Source organism: Alligator mississippiensis, chromosome 1, assembly GCF_030867095.1.
Source record: "Alligator mississippiensis isolate rAllMis1 chromosome 1, rAllMis1, whole genome shotgun sequence".
Classification (NCBI taxonomy): domain Eukaryota; kingdom Metazoa; phylum Chordata; order Crocodylia; family Alligatoridae; genus Alligator; species Alligator mississippiensis.
In genome coordinates this window covers 389,657,279-389,679,519 of record NC_081824.1, presented here as the reverse complement: position 1 = coordinate 389,679,519, position 22,241 = coordinate 389,657,279, and positions in this window count along the sequence as shown.

Below are 22,241 nucleotides of genomic sequence, written 5' to 3'. Positions count from 1 at the left end.
ATGTAAAAGCACAAAATACTGTTCTCACTGAATTTGAGATCTTGCATTCATTGTTCATTTTCATGTGAGATATTCACCTGTAAGACTTATAATAAATAGACTGACAGATGACCCTTGAATATCCTCCCTATTATACATGACAGTAAAGCTTTTCCAAGTTTGTGCTGAGTGATTCAAATGGCAGATTCCAACTACCTCATACCACAGATGTCTCTGCAATACACACCCTATGATTATTATACTCACTTATGATTATGTTGGATTTTGTTTATGTATAGTTTATATAAAATAAATCAGAAAAGAATTATTTCAAAATAGATAGTGAAGTCATGCAAGCATTTTCTGAATGCACTTTGTTGTAGGATTAGCATAAATAGATTAGCATTCAAAACATCCATGCAATGAAATTCTTTGGAAAGGATGAATAACCTACACAAAATGGTGTGATGCTGAAACACAACAACTGCATATACATTATATTTTTCTATAGAGATATGTCTCTTTGCACATGCATACCAAATGGCAGCCCTGCTTTATTAAGAGTTTGAAAACATTTTATTGTAATGTATTTATGATATGATTCAACAAAAAGTAACAATCAGAAAAATTATTTTGATGATAATGGGTCCTTCATGTTTACTTGACATATTTATTTGCTGTGCCTTAAATAAATGTAAACTCCACATACATAAAGGGTTTTTCACATGCCTCCTGGTTTGCTGATCACTTTCTGATCACTTTTATCCCAGTTCACCAAGCTGCAGTAGCAAACAGTACACAAGTATTGTATTATAGAAGTGGTACTTGTTGAGAAAATCTTGCAGCCTGATGGTTTTATGTATTATTCAGAGGGCCTTTCTATGTGGATACTATTACTTAGACCTTGTTAATAGAAACAAACCTAATTTGAGAATGAATTTGCAAACAAGAGCATTCATTTTGAATTACTGTACTCAAGGAGCTTTAAAAATTCATTATTTGTGTGGACTACTCAAGAAGATGCTAGTGAATCATGAAATCTTCACAAATTTTAATTTACATAATTCTAAAATACATTGTTATTTTCCAATTGTTATCTTAACGGTATTGATGTGGGAAGTATAAACAATGGCATGTGATTTTGATTAGCAGCCATACAGTATGAATTTACAAGTAGTGAATGTTTGGTGAGGACAGTTTGCATTTAATTTCTCTGGTATTCACTGAAATTCCCAGGGCTATATTCATAACTAATCATTCATAAGTACTCTTTTAGTTACAAATAATAGCCTTTCACACACATGTACTTAGGCAGGTCCATGCCCTTCCCTTGCATCATAGGGAAAATATTATTATTTTTCTATCTAACACTACCATTATTTCTCTATGGCATTTCTCACCCTGACAAAAGCTGCAAGTGCTATAGTGCTTGGTGCTCACTTAGTCCTATTGACACAAAGATATTCAGGTGGGCCATTACACATTTCCAGATGCACTTTTCCGACAAGTAGGAAGACATTTCATTAATGTTGAAAGGGCCCTTAGTAATTTAGAGAAACTTTTTTAGAGAGACTTTGAAGGTCTTGCATCCTATAAGAAAAGGAGAAGTATCTTTACTATGTATGCGCAAAGGACCGTATCCTTATCTCTTTGAAGTTAAAGGCAGGTCAATCATTTAGCTTCAAAAGAGTTGGGCCCAAGTACATAGACCTGCTCTTACACTAGCTAGTTAAGTTAGACTAAACTATTGAAGAACTTCTGAACTATTTAAGATATAACTGCTCCAGAGTCCTTTGAGTTCATGATTCAATACAGTAATGGTTGGTGGCATAAAGGTAGACAACAGTGAATAAAAACAAGAATGAAAATCAACTATAATCTGATCCAAATCTTAATGCCTGCAAAAGTCTCCTTCTACAACCTGCTGCATCAGGTTCTGGGCATGTGCAGCTATTTTTAGATTTGCAGAGATCTGTTTAGTGGGGATTGGAAGTCTGGCAATGCAGACACTCTAGACACACTTGGAACACTTCTGCTCACATGCTCACAGCACTTTGCAGGTTAGACTTGGAATTAAAAGGGGTATGTGGTTCTGTCATTCAAAGTTTATGGAGACTGGCATTAGGTGTCAAAAATCACGATCAGACTAGGGCTTGAAGGATTTAATTTTAACCTAACCCAGGATAGAAACAGGCATTTATGGGCCCCTGAACAGGCAAAAAGAATTGAGTGAGCCATCACCAAAACAGTTAAGTTTTTGTTTCAGTTAGGAACTGAAGTATTTTTATTTATAGCTCTCTTCCCCTTTTTAAATATGTCAGCTATTTAAACTTACTACTTAACAACTTTGTTTTGGAAATTGGCACCCCTCCTTCATTATGCTTGTTTTTCAGCAAATTTCTTTTTCTTTTTTATTATTACATCAGCTCACAGTTAAATAATAATAATAATGGGCGCCTGTACACATGCATGGAGGCTGCTCCAATGCGTTGTAATTATAGCGCATTGGAGCAAACTCGATTAATCAAGTCTGCTGGAGTGTGGTAATTACTGTGCTCCAGCAAACTCCAACATCACATGTATCAGCATCCCTGCACAGAAAAATGGCTGTGAGGGCATTTTAACTAAAGCTCATTTGATGAGCTTTAGTTAAAGTGCCCCCGCCACCATTTTTCAGTGCAAAGACACTGATACACATGATGCTCCAGACATATCTATAAATGCCCAACAGTATTTACGTGTAATACCATTATCATTGTTGTTATATTATCATATTATAATAATTATAATACTAATAATGCTAATAACAACTTTATAACCTATGCTTAAAGCCTTGTGAGCTCAACAAAATAAAAGTGCTTTAAGTATCTAGACCACTTTTCATCATTATTGTTTGCCTTAGCTTTTTAGTCAAGTATTGTAGGATGCATATATATATTTAAAACAACAAAATTCATGTAAAGTTATATAACATACATGTTATATTATTTCACAGTATTATTTTGAAACTTGGAATGTGGAAGTTTCAGCATTTCTCTGCATGTAGTTGGTTATAAGCTCAATTCATGGGAGTTTCAATTCAAGGCGGGGATGGAAATACAAACAGGTACATTTTAATTCATTGTAACATTTCTTGAGTAGCAGCTAGATTAGGATATTCTTTCAAAGTGTGTTTCAATGTCTGTTATCTGTTATCACTTTCTGGCAATTCAGTTTCATTTTGATTTTTTATTTTGTTTACTTCACAAGTACTAGTGACTTACATCAGTGTTTCTCAACCTTTTAAGTAGCAAGTACCTGCTAACTTCTGAAAATTTTAATAAGTACCCCAACACTCAATTTTCCAGGGGATTTTATATTTACACACTAATGTGTGCCATATGTTGGAGGAAGGGCTGTGTATATAAGGCCGTGATATGACAGATGTCTGATTTGGTGTGGGTTGGGTTACCACCTTTTACACTAGGGGTGCACAACTCAACTATGTATCTGGGCTAGAGGTGATGTTGGCCAAAGCTAGGAGAACTGAACTCAGTGCCATGCAAAGCATGGTGAGAGAGAGAGGAAAAGAGGGTAAGAGAGAGAGAGTGTTGGGGTACCTGCATACCCCCTGCCTGTGTCTCACGTACCCCCAGGGGTATATGTACCACAGGCTGAGAAACTATGACTTACATGGCTGAAGATAGATTCAGTAATCACAGAGGTCCTGTCAAAGGTAGTTAATTACCAGTAGTAAGTCAGGTTGGATTTGGGCCTACCTGTTATTCGCTGTACTGTCATCCAGTTGAGTTTTCATCAGAAATAGAAAGTATTCATGATATTGTTACTACTTGTGATCTTTATACAGATATTATCTTGAATTCTGTCATCACTCTTTGATGTTAGTTCTAAGTATTAAGTATTATGCAGTAGTGTTGGAGTGATGTTGTAGCCATGATGGTCCAGGAATTATGCAAGAGGCAAGATTTCTTAGGAAAATATATTTCATTGGACCAACTTCATAGTTGCAAGTATACTAAGAAAAATTAGTGTTGATTATTTGGTGGCCTTTCTGAAAATTGTTTACATTCATGTACTCAACATTTTCAGCCATGGAGCCCAGATCCTCATTGCAAAGTTATATAGGAATTACAAACCTGAATATGTTTTAGGGTCTGGCCTAGGTTCGATAACAAAAGACTCTTAGGTTATTTTTAGACATCTATATCAGTGTTGTGACTTATGATACAGATAATGCTGAGCACTGACAGATATCAGTGCAGATATCATGAGCACTGAAAACAACCCAGACCTTAATGGGAACCATGACTGCTTCTCACTTCTGAAAATCAGCAGCTTATTTACTGTAGATGTCTAAAAGATTGATTTGAAAATCCCTACCTTTTTTAACTGTTTTTTGTTTCTTTCATATCCCTTCTGCAGGGAAAAAATATTGTTTATTGCTTTGGTTTTTCTTCTCACTACAACTTCGTGTTGTGAAACACAATCAGCCTGGTCATGGCCCACACAGCTGAGCATTCCTTTGATACAGTAGGATTGCTCTGAAGTTACAAGAAATTAAGAAGATGCAAAGGATTTTCTGACCCCCTCAGGCTAAAATATGGAGAGACACTAAGTGAGGGTTGTAGAATATGCTCACCTTGTCTGACCCCCAGTAAAGACAAGAAAAAAAATATTCTGTGGAGCAATGTTCTGCAGATGTTCTCCTTTGTCACTATACACAAAAAAGCCAGATTTAAAACCCACATGATGTCTCTAGGATATATATTTGTTTAAAACCTAATAAGATGATACCAGACCTATTCTTTATCATGAAAAAGCAGTGGCTTATAGGCCAGGTAGAGACATTATACTTTTACCAATGACAGTGATTGGAAGCTGGTCTATACTCACGCATAGGCTGGTTTAAAAATGGCAGAACCCAGTCTAAGATTTGCACCCCTTCTGCCTCCCCCAACAAATGGTGAATGTGTGTTCAGCTCTGTTTGCTACTGATCTAAGCAACACTGCTTACAGAAAACCATGTAACTTAGCGTGATTCCACCTTGCGCTTTTTGAATGTTTGTGCCAAGCCATAGAGATTACACTTCTACTGTGCTTCATGAGCTGGTCTTGTATTTGATGTGGTGCAGAAATGTCCAATCCAGTGGGTACTGCAGGAAGCCTGATGCCTCATGCAGACAAACTTAGTGCTTTGCCCAACAGTGTCACGAAGCATGCCTTGCCTACACACCAATGCCTCATGTGCCAATTCATGAGCGTTAGATAATGTATCCACCTTAGTATTTCCCTGATCACATGCCTGAAGCTAGCTGTAGGCTCTTTGCCTTGGGTGTACTCATTGATGCATGCTCAGGGCTGTTTTACAGTGGTTACATTGCCACATTTCCAGGATTAGGTGAGCTCTAGGCTGAACTGAGTGGGGAATTTGGGCAAAAAAATCAATTTGCCCATCCCTGTCCTAGATTCTGAAGATAGCATGTCAGACCAGCTCAGGTCAACTGGGCACCTTTTCATAGTCCCATTAATGGATGTTCTGAATTCTAATATTGGCAAGACAGGGTCTTACCTTTCTTTTTTATTAAATGCCAGAGATGATCTCTGTTTGCTGCTAATGAGTACTATTAATGTCTGTCCTTGTGGGTTCATAACGCATAATGCATTTTGATATTATGCAGATGTATCTGAATTATCTTGCGTGTCAGAAACAACACCAAGTTTTGCTCAGACTAATTAGTCCTGTTGATAAGCAGGGTATGCAAGCTCATGTAGAGCCCCTCACCACTTCAGTCATTTTGCTTTAAGTACCCATGTTAACTTGCTTATTTCTATATAACACAAAACAGTGGTGAGTGACTATAACCTGTGGCAACCAGTCATCTAGTACCATGAAGAAACAGGTAGCTAGATTCCTCTTTAAGTGATAAACCCTTCTTATCATCGTTTTTGTCTAAAAGAACTAGAACAAAAGTAGTTAATTCATTGGCATTCATTTTCATTATATCCTTTAATGTCCTTGAAATATTTTCAGGGCCACAAGATTAGCCATTTTCTTTGCATTGACAAAGATCAGAACCTTGAATTGGAAGCTCTTTGGAGAGATTCAGAAGCATGCATTTACAGGACTGTTTTGTTACACTTAAAGTTAGAAGAGCCTAATCCCCCAGTTCAGAGGAGAATATCCTATCACTGTAATATTTTTTTTATGATCTTGCTGCTACATAATCTAAAGTCTAGTCCCAATTTGCCTTTGCCAAAATTTCCGTTCTCAGTTTAGGCACTCATTATATGAAGCCCACAACCAAATTGCAGTGAATGGGTGAAAGGGGGGAAGCAAAATGTGGTGATGGGGTTTACAGAGTAGTATGGTTCAACAGGGGATAGAAATATGACATCTCTGGGGTAGGATGCAATTAAGATCATGTAGTTATAATAGCACTAGGATATATGCTTTTGGGTGAAAGAGTAGAAGGTGTGTCCTGCTATGTGGTTATTTTTTTCATGTCCTTGTTTTTATGGGCTTTTGTTAGCTACGTTATATGTGTAGCAATCTGAAAAATTGCTTCAACAAAGATTTTGTGATTTTATAGTTTCCTGGATATTAACTTACAAATTAAATTCTTAAACTTTCTGTTGCATTGTTAGGGTTTTGGGGGGGTGGGGGTGGGAGGGTTGTTTGTTTTTTACCAATAAAAAACAAATTTTTATTGCTAGATTTTTTTCAGATTTGTCTCAAGGTTTTAACTACATATGCAAATTGTATAAGCAACACAGAAATGCAAGAATTTGGAGCAGTTGTTCTATTTGTGTGTGTGTGTATATATATATATATATACTTGGCTGTAGGTTGGAACATATTATTGTTGATAAAAGTTTATGTATGAATATAACATAAGGTATACTAGCAAACATACCCATACATTTTAGGTGGCCCCTTGGAAAATCTAGCTGTAATCTAGAGTCTGAACAAGACACAACTTTGAGATGCAAGGTGAAAATATTGGACAGATGAACTATGTTTAATGATATTAAGCAAGTATCAAAGTCATTTCATAATCTCTGTTTTGAATCTAGCTGTGACTGGAATCTCACCACCATTGAAATCAATGGATACTTATTTAAGAGAGGACTTAATTTCAATAAGTGTGTTTAGTATAACTCCACATGTGTTTTATGAGAAATAATAATACATAACAGAAAAGAAACAGCATGGAAGTTGTTAAGCATCTTTTTAGGCATAGTAGTTTTAAAATGAGAGCAATTTGCCTTTATCTTATGGTTGTACAGTTAAAACTGTGTTAACTGGCATTTAAGTAACTGGAACACTCTATTAACTGGAATTTCTGACTGACCGGCTGGATACGGGGTGGGGGGGAGCTCACTTGTGGCAGGGACAGCTCACCACTGCCACCACCCACCACCCTGCACTGCTGCCACTCTGCGTGCTCCCTCCCTCCCACTTTGCATCTGGCTGAAAACCCCCTGCCATCAGATAACCAGAATTTTTATATAACCAGCAACCTCCTTACCCCACTCACGCAGGGTAACAAAGCTTTTACTGTATTTGATTTTTATTTTCATGCTTAATTTTAATTTCTGTTCATCATATGACAGGAAAAAAAGGTTGTGAGAATTTGCATATGTTAGAAAATGTGCTCTTGTGAAATCAAAAGACTTTTAGAAAAGCTGCCATGTCAAGCTGTCAGCCAGGTATTAGATGAATTTTAAAGAACTCTCCATCCTTAGGTATTAGAGAAGAACCACACTGGGTTTCATCATTAGTCAGCCAGATAATTAATAGTTGCAACTGCTACAATAAAAAGTACTATTACTCAAGCCTGCCATATTCTATTTATTATTGTGAAAGAATTCCTGTATGACAAGTTGACAGCAAAATATGGACTAGAAAGGCAAGCTATTGAAGCACACCATTTTTATGCGTGATATTTTGCCTTGGGAAACACCACTGGATACAAAGTAGGCAGTCATGTATTTTTGAGGGCTTTAGTCAAAACCTGTGAAAGTCAGCGGCAGTATTTCTATTGGCTTACATGAGTTTTAAGATCATAAATGAACATTTTTTGTCTAACACACCACGTCAAATCTTAGTTCAAGTAGTAAATACTAATGTGGGAGCAGCCACCCTCCATCCTTTCCTCCTCCTCTTTCTCCTTCCTTCCTTCATTCCTCTTACTTGTTATTTATCTTGCCTTTGATTATATTGCTAGCTTTTGGGAAGGGTAGTCATATCTGCCTCTATATTTATCAAATACCTAGCACAGGTGAGCCTAGGTCATGATTAGATGTTTGAGCACTCCTGTAAACAGATAAAGTCCTAAACAGAAAGCATGTTGCAAATCCATCATAGTCTATGGGTCACATTTTGGGTGAATATAAATTTATAAAAAAATGTATTCTGTCTGCCTTCTAAGCTCATACATGACATGCACAGAAGTTTTTGAATGAGCCACTGAACAGGGGCAGAAGATGCTTAGAGTTTAGCATTCAGTTCATGCCCTCTAAGTCCTTACAACTGCCCTACAGTGGTCTTCTGCAACTTCTTTTGTTGAGGGTCTGAAGAGCAATATCAACATTTTCAATATAGAAGCCAAATGTAAGCTCATCAGTTCCTCTCTATGTATCTAAATATAACATGTTTCTTTTGAGAGGTGCTGACTACCTATACCTCCTACTGACTGCATCTACTCCTACCTTCCCTGATAACTGTACAATTAAAAGATAGGCAACTAAGTGCAGTGTTCTGCCAACAAGCAATTCTTAACACACTGAGGGTGCCTCCAGATGAGTGTACACATGCAGTATGTGGAGCTGCAGACCCATCTGCGGCACTGGATGCCACATGCACTGAACCACACATGCAGGTATTCTCTGCATTGCTAATTTGCAGCATGGTGCAGGGGTTGACACTAGGAGATCCCGGTGTCAAAAATGTCTGCGTCTAAAAAAAGTGGGGCAGTGCATGTGGCGGCAGCGTGTGCCACCCAAAGCCACAGCCTGGTCAGCTGGAACTATGCTCCAGCTGCCGCTCAGGCTCCCTGCTGCTGGATCACCGTGGCTGCGGCTGGAGGACCCCAGGTAAGGCTGCTGGGGGCAGACCAGGTGTTAGCCCCGGCCTCCCCCACCCCACGCAGGGCAATGTGCTATGTGCCAGAGCTCATGTGTGCAGATGTTCCCTGAGATCAAGAAGCAGCGGCAAATTCCCACTCATGGGGATGCACCCTTGAATGTTACTAGTTCAATCCCTAAAGGTCAGAGGATTAAGAAGGTTATGTAGCCACACTTCAGGGGGAATGAGAGAGTGAGAATGGAGAAACTGGGAAGACCAGAGAGTAGGATCTGATTGTTGGAATGGGTAGTTTTTATATCAGGGAAGATCTAGTTAGGCTGCAATGTTAATGAGTCAGGTGGTTTAGACATACGCTTGAGTAATGACGTGCCTATTTAAGGAAATATTTCTTCATGTTACCAGGAAGCTACAGAATTGCCAGTTCCAGATTAGGAGAAACTTAAAGCAGAATGTTTTATGTGGTTGTTAAGGTGAACTGACATATTTGCATAAGGAAGCTTTCAAAATACCTGGCCTAGTCTGTGTTAACAATCCCTTATTTGGGATTTGTGTGTGAAGGCTGTTGGTATGTGAGAGTAAGTTAGCAAGTTCACACACAAAGGCCTCATCAGAGCCCATTTACAGCTGTTAAGTATCACTCTGCATTTCACTCAAAAGAGTGGGCCATATGTATCTTGCCTTCAGACAAACACAACTCCTGACCTGCTCCAAGAATGTCACTGATTGGGAACCCATTCACAATTGTCCCTGGGCAGAAGTGTCTGCACACACTGCTAAAGGTACCAAGTAGACCATCACCTTTTAGGGATTGCACTGCTGCCAAAATTCCACCAGGCATTTGGTAGGGTAACCAAACCATCATGCTTTCCAGGGAGGAGGGGAAGAATTGCCAGGAGCTGGAGGGGCTATATGGTTTGCCTCCCCCTCAGTCCAAATGAGCTTGGCACCCTGGAGCACAAGGTCTTTAGCAGGGATGTGAAAGTGAGAGTGTGAAGGCATGGATTGAAAAGCAGCAGAGATTTTGAGGGGCCCCCAGGGCATGCACCCAGGAACCACGAGCAGGAGGCCACACAACCCTCCAGCAGAGGTGATGCAGTTGTGCAGTTGCACCCCCATTATGGACCACATTGTGGGAGGAACAGTCACCAAAGCAGGGAAGAATCTTTCCCCTCCCTTCCCCTCCATCCTCAGAGGCACGTCTCCTACCCCTGTTTCTCTATTCCTGTTCCTGGCTGATTGGGAGCGGGGTGGACTCTACAGCTTTTCCTGCCCTGCTCCACCTGGGCTTGACCAGAGACAGGGGTGGTGGAAGTGGGCAGGATCACCTTGCTTGCTCTTGGGCTGGCAGGGAACACCCAGGGGCAACAGGCAGAAAGGAGGAACCCATCCACTGCCACTGCTGCTGGCACTGTTCCTGGGTGGAATGAGTGGCTCTGGAGCCTCCCTTCTCTCCTCCCTGCCCATCAGCTGGGGATAGTGGATATAGCATCAACAGCAGGTGGGGAAGGAGAATAGGTGATGGGTGGGGACATGCTGCTGAGGATAGAGGGTAGGGGGTGCTGAGAGGATGAGGCAGTATTTATACCCATTCTGGGGACTTAAAAACAGTCCTGCTTTTGCTCCTACAATGTGGTCTGCCTACTCCAGTGTTGGGGGAAAGCTGTGAATGGAGGTTTACACCTGGCTGCGTTCCAGAGCAACCTCATTGCCCTGCATGTCTTAATGGGGTGGTGAAGAATGGTCCAGTTCGGGATACCTGGAGGACTGACCATACACAAGGCATGGAAAGCTCTGCGACCCCCCATAACACTGAGTCAGTTCATGGAGGACCAGCTTAATTTTTCCCAGTGTGCTTTTGACAAGTTCTAAGGAGTTTAAGCTGGTCTTAAGTGGTATGTCTGTCTAGACTCTTAGGGGTTAAAGTATATACAGTCTGTTCTAAGTGTCATGCCCAGGGATCCTGGTTTTTTCTAATTTAAAAAAAATCCCTAATTTTTGGATTAAAAAAAGGAACCCCAAATCCATATATTTCCATGATTAAAATAAAACACCACTAATATACAGATGTATATATAGTGGTGTTTCATTTTAATCATGGAAACGTGTAGATTTGGGCTTGCTTTTTTAAATCTAAAAATTGGGTGTTTTTGTTTTTTTTTAAATCAGAAAAAGTCAGAATCTCTGCATGTCTGTCTACACCCTAGGGAACACTTATGTGTTTGTGTTGTAACAGCCACAGTACTTTCAAGACTGCTGTTGCATCTAAACAGCAACTGACCACAAAACATTTAAAATAAAGCATGAAAAAAATCACTTATCAAAGGGAAACCCAGGCAGCAGATTTAAGAACACTTTGATTTCTAAATTGCTGCATCTGTAACATGGTTTTTAAAGGTACATGTTTAGCTATTGATCATGTCTATTTTAAATCTACAATTTTAGTAACTTTTAAACATAATTATAATAATTCAAAATTCTCCATTAAAATGTTAATTAATATTTTGGAAAAAGGGTGGTAACCTGAAAAATGATAGAGGTCTTGTAGTCTTTGAAGGTATTTGGAACAAACCATTATTGTTTGCAGACTACTTCTTTGGTGAGAATAAGGCAAGCAAATTTAATGACAGTCTGTGGAATAACAATCTATGATATAGTACTTGAATGTAGCAATAACTATTTTTTAAGCCAAGAAAAAAAATGGTCTCTATCTTGTGCGTGAGAAGCTTGTAGATACCCTGAGGTGACTTCATATTATTCTGAACCAGCAGGTAGCATCTTGCATAGCTAATCAAGAGATCAGTGCCTGGAGCAAGTGGAGGTGGTTGACAATGTACTTCAATTTTAGATGAAATTAGCTGCTCTTTGAATATCAGTTTAATTCACTGTTCCAGTTTCTAAAGTAGACATTTACATGCTTTCATTTTGCAAAGTACAGAGGTAACCTTGGGGGAAAAAACAACGTTTATGTGAAAATATACCATGGAGCTCAACAACACTAATTATTTTCCTGTAGAGCTGGAAGAATATTCCATAGAATTTAATCTAACCAATATATTCAACCCCTTTTATTTCTATAAATAATTTTTTAAAATAGGTTTTTTGGGTTGGTTTTTTTTAAGTTTGGTTGCCTGAGAAGGGTATTATGCAAGCATATTTCAGCTTATGGGTTGTTAAAGAAATGGTTGTACTAAACATGTCTCTGGCCACTTTCTGCATGGTGGATGATCACATGGTATCGCCAACTGGACAGCTGGCATTTTTATAAACAGGTGAGAATCATAGAAACTTCAAGACCCAAAGCCAGTAGGGTCAGTGCGGCAGGCTCCTGCCCTACTCACCATGGCACCTGCATCCAAATGGCCAGTTTTTGGGGGAGCCAGCCAGCATCATGTGGCCAGAAGGAGCTCTGCAGGCCCGGAGGCCCAGGGATTAAAGGGAGCCTGGAGATGGAAGCTGGGGCAGAGTATGTTGGGGCATTGGAAACAGAGTCAGACACTCTTCCCTCCACCAGACAGAACCTGACACTTCCTCCTGGGGCCAGAACACACAGAGAAGGGATGCACACGAGTCCCGCTGCTGAAGCATCTGGGAAGGACCTAGACACACTCTTTGTGCCTGACTAGAAGATGGTTGCTCTCCCTGGCCGTGTCTAAATGAGCATGGATGTTTGGTTCCTCAGGGACAAGTAGCAGTAGTGCACCTTGCACCCCTGCTATTTGTCCCAGGGGAATGCAGTGGCGATTCTGCATAGCTCTGGGCAGCTTGGCTCCACTTTTGAGCAGCGCACACTTCCTGTGTGTATGCTGTTCTGCTTTTTTTTCCCGTGGGTTTTTTTGACCCCTGCAGCTGTGCATGCATGGGCAGTGTACCCTTGCAGTGCAAAGAACATCTAAATTTGTGGTATGTGGCACTGCAGATGTGTTTGCAGTGCCACATACTGCATTGCTGCACTCACCTAGATGTGGCCCCTGGGGCTAAGCTCCCTGGGAAAACCCAGGAAGCCTTTGTTGGTGATGGGGTACAGAGACCCAGCTAAGTGCCAACTTAATCAATGCAGCTCACAGACCAGACAGCCTGGACCCAACACCACTCTCTGGCACTCATGGGGACCCACACAGGAATACACAGGTCAGGTGGGACTGGGAGAGGGAGGCCCAGTGGGCACTGCAGGCATCTGCCAAGGGGAAAACCCGGCACAGAGCCTCCCTGGCACAGCATATACCAGCAGAGCACCTGCAGGCCCAGAGCATACTGATGGCACTGTGAGCTTCATTTAGGCATGGTGGAGTATACACCTCACAGCGTTAACATACCTGTCTAGGAAGCAGGATGGGCAGAACCTGGACCAGAAAGCCAGTCCACCAGGGAGCACTGCAAACCTAGAGGTAGGTGAGTGAAGCACAGAGGCATCCATGCACTTAAGGAAAGTGCTCAGTGCAGGGGCATTCTTGCCCTGCCCACTGCACCGTCTGAGCTTTTTAAATTGGATTTTCAGCTGTGTTGTAATTCTCAGAGCATACAGCAAGACCCCCTGCAACCATCATCCTCACCAGGCCCCAGAGCAGGAGGAGAAAGCATCTCCTGTCACTGCATCTGAGTTTCACCCAGGCTGATGATAAACACCCGGTGGAAAGGGGTGATGTGAAGAGGGGGTGAGGAGCCCCACAGAAGATGTGCAACAGAGTGGCCCTGGTCCCTAAGGGAACCTCTGATCACCCTCCAGAGGTAAAACCCAGGGTAAACAGCAAGTTGTGGCAGGTGAATAGACCCAGATATGATGTGGCTCAAGGGGCAGGGCATGCCCACTGGATGGTATGGTGGTCACGAGCCTGTCATGGCCAGTTATTTAAACATCTGTAGGTGCACATAGTTACCTACTCTGATTTTTCAAAAGTGTCCATGTTCTCCAGCTTTTGAATCACAGATTTTTTTTTGCATCTTTTTGACACCTAAACACTTTTAAAAATCTGGCCCAGATTCACTGTGTCCAAGAGACTTATGACCAGGGATCCTGATTTTCTGTTTAAAAATCCCATATTCTCTGATTAACCTCACCCCACATATACATTTTTCATAATTAAAATGAAGCAACAATCTATATCTATGTATATCTATATGTATGTATGTACATATCAGATTAACACAATTTTTTTTATATATTTACAATTTTAAAGCAATTTGGAATCTTACCAGTGCCTCAATCATTACAATAAAATAAATTCTAAATACCCATACATTTTGGTGTTTGAGTTTGTTTTTTTATGGAAAATCAGAGCTCCCCTTGCCTCCTTTGCTCACCAGAAATTGGTCCAGCTGCGACTGTCCCCTCCATTGCTTTGTGGTGCTGAGCAGTTCTGATATGCTGGTGTCCTGCCCCTGACATGCTGTTGACCCTCACTCCCAACCTGCTGCCCCAGGCCCCCAGTGTGTGAAAAATGAGGTGGGTGTGTGAGGAAGGGGGTTAAAGGGGTGGCACGTGCCCCTCCACCCGCCACATGCCACCTATGCTCCCCTGCCATCTCAAAGCATGGCCTGTGCTCCCCCACCCCTGCTGCATCACCTGTGCCCCTCCCCACCCCCATAGACTTAACTGGAGGGAGTTGTGGGAGCTGCTGCCCACCACACTGCCTGGCTGCTACATTCATGCACATGTCACCCCCAGCCCACTGCATCCCACTCCCTCCAGCCCCAAGTAGCTGCCTGCAGGCTGGCAGACTGGAAGGCTTCTAGCCTGAAAGAGAAACCTGTGGTCTCCTGGGGTTTTCCCCTTTAAATTAGAAAATCTGCATTTTTCCATGGCAAAAAGAAAACCCAGATCCATGCTTTTCACCAATGTTATTGTTAGTTAAAAATGTAATTTATTTGTAAATTTGAAAAATCTATAAGAAGGACAGAAATAAGGTGAAAGTGAATGTGTTGCTTTTATTCAAATAAATGTTTTTGAACAGTATTTATTGCATTATTCATCTAATTCTGCTAACGTGGAGACAAAGGCTATGATTATACATCTGAAGCAAACAGTTACTTATGAGGGCTTATGCATCTCTGAATTAGTCAGTCTATAATGTGAAATATATTCTGCCTTCTGCCTGACTTTAGACTAACCTGGTTGACTATCTCTTTGTGCAGATACATAACATGGGATAAAAGGGTAGTAACTGCCTTATCCCACACTCTTATCCTATAGTGAGTGGACGCTAGACCACAATAACTTAGCCTTCAGTGAAAGGCAAGTAAATTATAATGGGGAAAGAGGAGAGACCACAGACAACTGTAACAGAATAACTGAAATCCCTGCTCCTTTTTACTATGTAGTAAATTGTTCATATGTCCATACCTCAATTAGATGGTAGGCTAAGCTGATAGAGGGAAGTATAAAACTGTATTAAACGAATGCTTACTAGGATTTGTCAATATATTTTACGCAATTTAAAAAAATTAATTAAATGAAATTTTGTCAAAAAATGTTTAAAAAGGCACTTGACCACGTCTCACTTTTCAAAAAATGTTAAAACCAAACATTTAAAAAGTTATTTCAAAATATTCAAAAAGTTCCCACTTTCATTTTTATTTTATTTTTTTCTACTGAAAGAATAAGGTGGGAGAAAGGTAAAGACCATTCAGAAAGTAATATAAGAAGCACTTATATCTTAACTTTTGTCCACTGGGAAAATGTGAAGAGGTTTTTCTTTTTAAAAAATGCAGGAACATTCATTAGTCTCAGGAGAACTGAAGAAGGGTGACAGTAGGAAAGACAACCCCTACCGCCCACCAAACTTGCAATCGACTTTTTTCCTGAAATAAGCAAAATATCTAAATGAACTTACTTTTTAATTTCTGAAAATTCCACCATAAAAACAAAAATTAATCATTTTTCAAAGGAATTAAAATTATTTATTTTCTTTTGAAAAGTTTCACTAAAGCAGAATTTCAGTGAGCTCTACCTGAATTAATGTTTGGCACAGATGTTAAGATATTGGATCATTTAGCTTAGCACAATGCAAGTACTCTTAACATTGCAACAGAAAGACAGCCTGGCAAGGGACAGAAGTTACACATAAACTGGTTTAAGTGATTGGAAACTAGTTTAAACCTGTAACAGAACATAAGTTCAGTGCACATAAACTGCTTTCAAAATGTCCAAAACTGGTTTAAGATAAATCTGTTTGAGTGTAGTATCAGACTTAACTGATTTAAGTCAAACCAGTTTATGGAACTTCTATCTCAGATCCATTCCTGGTCAAGTTAATTTACAGTCCCCCAGCATCCCAGGATGCTTTGCAGCCCTGGGCTATGCTGCCTGCTCCAGTAGAACAGGGACTGCCTCACCCCCTCTGCTCCTTAGCGTGCTTCCTGCTTGTATCCATCAGCCCATAGTGATGGGGGCCAGGGGAGCAGATCCCCAGACCACTATAGCCAGGGCCTACACAGCACATGGGGGGTGGGGAGGGAAAGCCCTTGCAGTGGGGCTTTTCAGACCCTGGAAGCCCTCTCACCTCCCCCCTCCCACTTCCCAGCTGCTGATTACTTCAGTAGCTTCCACAGGAGAGAGGGAGAAGCAGTCCCCTGGGCCAGATGCCTGCCCATGCAGCCCAGCATGTGAGCACTGGGGAGCCCCTGCCTTGCAGGGCTTCCCCCCACCCCAAGCCAGGGTCCCCCAGCCCTGAGAAGTCCCAGGGAACTGAGGGAAATTCTTCCCCTCTGGAAGGGCAGAGCTGCTTGCCTCAGCCCCTGCAAGTCTCAGGCAGCTCAGGGAATGGAAGGGAATTTTCTTGTTCCTCCACAGCCAGTTTTGCCTTAGGTGCTGCGAGTCTGAGACAAAACTAATTTCCCTCTGCTCCCTGGGCTATCCCTGAGACTCCAGCAGCTAAGGCAAGGGATTGGGATTAGGGAGGGGAAGAATTCCCCTCAGCTTCCTGGGGCTATCCTGGGCTGGGCTTGGGGAAAGCCCCCACTCAGAAGCTGCAGTTTGGACCTGGCTCCAGTATGAGGTGCATGGGTGGAAGCCCATTGCCTTCCATGAGCCTCGGGACCCCTAGGATCCCCAATAAGACCTCCAGTGGGCCCTGATCCCCAGCACAGCTGGGAGATAGGTGGGGCCTGCTGTGGGTGGGAGAAGTGCAGGGGCAGGAGGCAGCTGAGAGGACTTGAGGAAGGTCACACCCCCACCTGTCTGCTACTTGGCCCAACCCTTCAGGGAGCCATGTGACCAGAGCCTTGTGAACAGAGCCTTTTGGGCCCGGCACATGAGTTAGCACAGGAGTTCATGCAGGAGGGGAGCAGGAGGGCACATGGCTCTAGGCAGTGAACCTGAAGGGAAGGGTTTGGACAGTGGTAGCCCAGACTACTATGTGGACCATAGTGGGAGGGATGCGTTGCACCCTGAAGTTCCAACCTACACCTGGACCCCACTGCTCAGGTACCACTGGGATATCCATTGAAATGGAGCCCATGGTTCCAGCTTCTACCCAAATAGAGCCTGCAGTCCCTACCCCAATCTGGGTGGGACCCACGGCCCTGGCCTCCACACAGACGGAGCCCCTGGCTTCCTGTGGAAGCTGCCTGGGTTGGATGCAGGCACAGCTGGGTTTGGGAGCACTGACACATCCCCTTGTGGGGTGTTCTGAATGGTGGAGGGCTTGGAGTGCCAGATTAGGGAGCTCCAGGCAATGGTGCAGTGACTGTGTGCCATTAGAGATGCAGAGCAGGAACTGGACGCCAGCTTCCAGGCTCTCCACCTGACAGCAGATGGCACCATGGAGGAAATAAAGAGCTGCCATGAAGTCCAGCGAGGGGTTGCCTAGACAAAGGTAGTCTCTGGCCCAAGAAGGCACTGCACCAGGGTGACCACCCCCTGGAGCTGCACAACATTTTGAACCCCTCATATCAGCAGAGCCAGCCGAGCTGCCGGCTCCAACATGTGAGGATGGAGGGCCACCAGCACCTGTGCCTAGAAGAAAATGCAGAATAATCGTGGGGGATGACTCCCTCCTGAGGGGGACTGAGGGAGCTATCCGTCACCCTGACCCCTTAGCCTGTGAGGTCTGCTGCCTCCCTGGGGCTTGTGTCCGGGATATGACTCAGAGGATCCCCAAACTCATCTGGCCCTCCAACCACTATCCCATGTTACTCACCCACATGGGCATGAATGGAATAATCCCGGCTGGGTCATGTGTGACTACAGGGATTTGGGGCCTGGGGGCACAGATAGCTTTTTCCTTGATCTTCCCAGTCATGCGTCAAGACCCCCAGAGGGAAAGGTGCATCGGTGAGGTGAACAGAAGACTGCAGCGATGGTGCCATTGCAAAGGGTTCAGCTTCTTTGACCATGGTCCGCACTTCAGTGAGAAAGGTAGCAGTTTGTTGGGAAGGGATGGCCCCCACCTCCCCCAGAAAGGGAAGAAGCTCTTCTCAACCAGAATGGCTGACCTACTCAACAGGGCTTTAAACTAAGGTCACTGGGGGACAGGTGGTCAACTAACAGTTCTAGCCCAAGTCACATCAACCATGGTAGAAATAACTTAGGTAGCCCAAAGGAACCCACTCCTACAACAGCCCAAGGAGAGGTCATGCTGAGGCCACATGCTCCTGATGCATGATCATCATGGGGGACTTCAACTTCCCTGACACTTTGTGGGAAGAGCACACGGTCAAATTTGACCAGTTGCATAGCTTTCTTTCAATGCAGGCCTCCCCTTGCCTTTCGCAATTGAAAACTGAATGTCAGTTCTGTTGGTTATTGGTTCAACCTACGCAGCTTAGAGGAAGCTGCCTAGATCGAAACAATTCAGCCTCAGACTTTTTGACTGTCTGTACTTAGCCCCTGAGAAACAGTCTCCAAGTCATACAGGTTGAAACATTTTTAGATAGCTTTCAGGTCAGGGTTGTGGTTATTCAATGAGATATGTTACAATTTACTATTCAAAGTGTGCTCTTGGTTTCATGAAGTCAGCTTTCAAAAAAAAGTCTTCTGTGCATAGGCAACAACTTGTGGGAACAATGTTTATACATGCACTATAGCATTTCTGTGGTTTAACTCTTTTTCATGCACAATTGAAGCATTGGTTTATGGATGTATAACTGGAAGTTATGACTTCTGTCTACAAGAGTCAAAACATGTTTCAAGTACAAATGGGAATCAGATTGCTAAACTTTCAGAAACATGATACTTGAAGATGCTAAACATGGCAACGTTAGGACCAAATGTAAATTTGTCAGAAGAATAATAAAATGACTTGGTGTTCTGTCAGCTAATTCTAAGCAGGTCATTTCGAATTCTAGATGGATATATAAAGCTATGTCTTGCAAACACTTACCAGTATCTTAGAATTGTTTATATCAGTAATAACTCTTTAAATTTCAAATATATACCTTCACCAAGGAAGAGACTAATGGTCAGCAGATCATTTATTCTTCACATATTATTGAGGATCAAATTCTAAAGCTCCCTCATCTCACTTCAGGAAGTACACCATCCAAATCTCTGGGCAAAATGCAGCCTTAGAAGAGAATTTATTTTAGATATATCTTTACATGCTTTGACTACTTGATTGCATCCAATAATTCTACTGGAGTCATTGCTGTTTTGCCACTTCATATTAGTATTCATTTTTCTAGCATTAATTTCTATTAATGCTGTTTCTCTAGCATTAATATGTCTGTGTTTAAATTAATCCTTTGCATAAGTGCTAGCAACTAAAGGTGTCTACCCTGTGGTGGTGGTGTGTCCCTGCTGAGCTGTTTCTGGGTATTTCCCATCCACCCATGTCACAGGCAAACCCAGAAGTATACCAGTAAAAACATTTGGGGGCTTCAGTTGCTCTTGCCCCCTCAGTATTCAACATGCAGGAGAGTGGCCATTGGGGATGATTGCAACATGTTCTGTGTTTGGAATGCATCAGGAGGAGTTCTTGACCTATCTTCACTAGGACCTTCCATCACCATGTTGTAGATGAGCCCTAAGTTGCTGCTATGAGGCATTTAAGTGCTGATGAAGCCCTACAGGAACAAGCTGCTTATGATCCTCATTTCAATCCAAGTAGGACAGCGGAATTCCCTTCGAATGTTCAGAAATGCCTGAGCTGGGCCATGCTGCTGCAGTGGTGTGGACAAGCTCTAAATGCCATTGATGCTATCTTCAGGAATGCTGTGCATATGATTACAGGAAGCTAGGCACAAAATTATGGGGTGGGATTTTGAAGTATTCAGTGTTGGCCTAATTCTGGTCCAGAAGAAGTCAAAGTCTTTTCTGATTAAAAGGCTGCTCTTGATCTGCATATGTATAGTTTCCCTTGTTATTGTTACCTATAACTGTCACTGTTATATATAATACCACTGTAATTGTTAATGTCAAGGTCTACTTACTGCCATCCCTACTTGCCTCTCTCCTCATATTAAGTGGATTCATCTTCTACAGATATGACAACTTTATAGCTAGAATCTGCCAGCTGTACAATGTGGCCACCCCACCTTTGAGAATCTAAGATATTGTTTGAAATGGTTAGCTGTAACAAACATCAAATGGAAGAGACGCTAGACATTTTTCTAACGGAATAAAGAATATCTTTTTACAAACACACTCACACTCTAATTAAGCCACAGAAATGTAACTGAAATGATAATTCATGTATAATTCAAAATTGCTGTGGAAGGTGATATAGATATAGGTGATATAGGCAAACTTGGTGAGCTCAATAAATCAAGTATAGTTGACATGGTAGTTTGGCTCTTCTACCTCACATGAAACAATTCTTAATAACATTTTGAGTTTTCTTCTTTAAACAGTTTCCCGGTTTTGATTCTTTTTTTTTGTGGTTATTTGTTCTTTGGAAAGTGTATACTGCTTTTGAACTAAAAGGTATGCATCATATACTTTAATTGGCATCGATGCAATTCCTTGTCTGTTGCCTCCAAAATCCCAGTACATCAAGCAGCAATGGTTCAGAATGCTACAGGATGTCTTCTCACAAGTACAAAGATGTGGAGAAATATCACTTGCACGTTGAAACAAGTATAATTTTTTTTTTCCAGAATCCTTGTTTCACAGCCGTTTCACAGCCGTTTCAGGGATATGTTCCAACCTGCTCTGCTTCACAGAACTTGGGCCAAATTGGCCCCAGCAGCACAATGATGCTGGAAAGCTGCTGCTATATGTATGCAGCTGACCATTCTTCCAGCTGTAGAGGTTGTGACCAGAGCATACTGTCCTCCATCCAATATAATTGTCCTTGGAGGTGGGGGCTACCATCTGGCATAGCTTTGAAGAGGCTTCTTTTAATGTAATTCATCAACAGTGGAGAGAGTGCTGTCTGTTCAGGTTCTGTCATCTGTGGCGGGGATCAGCAAGCTAAAGCCAATGGGCTAAATGCATGCTTCAAAGAGGCTGGATTTATCCTGGGAAGGTCCACAGATTATGGCAGCACAGAGGGTTGGGCAGCTGCACCATACCACTCATGCCCTCTTCAGCTCCCTCCTGCCTCTTCATTCCTTGCTAGCCCTCCCTGCTGCTCCCTCATGTCTGAGATTACCTTCACTGCAGAGGGGCAAGGTATTTGTAGTGAGAATATGTACAAGTGGCTGATCTTTCCGGGAGGCATGGGCTTGGGGGACTATGGCTCATGGCAAGGTCAGAATCTCTGGACCATGGTGTCAACTCTTGTTTCTCCGATCTGCCACTTCCCAGATCTCTCTTTTTTAGCATTTCTGACTCCAGTGATGTTGTTACAAGACATCCAACATGGGGTGTTCTTCTCCAACGCCCAGTTTCTCTAGTCACCGATTACACCAGGGTCACAGCTTATACTTTTATTTTTCCTTTAAAGAAATTTTCTAGCTCTTATGTTGCAGACAAAAGCTTGGAAACATGAATCTTAAAAGTTTTAAAACCAGAAGACAAATAAAACTAGCTCAAGATATAATATCATGAGGTCCTGAAAAGTGATTCTTGAATTCTTATGTTTTACAATACTAAAATCTCATCATTTTTATAATATGTATGGAAACATCTCTCTTACTCTGTATTTTTAAAATTTTTTTATCATCCTTATTTCATTTATTTTAAACATTGTCTTGTCTACATCTATCTAGGAAAGTTACTAAGTTAGCGAAGGTTGTATTGTAATATCAAAAATTGTATTGTGCTTACCATGCCAAATATGAAATTTTCCTTATTTTT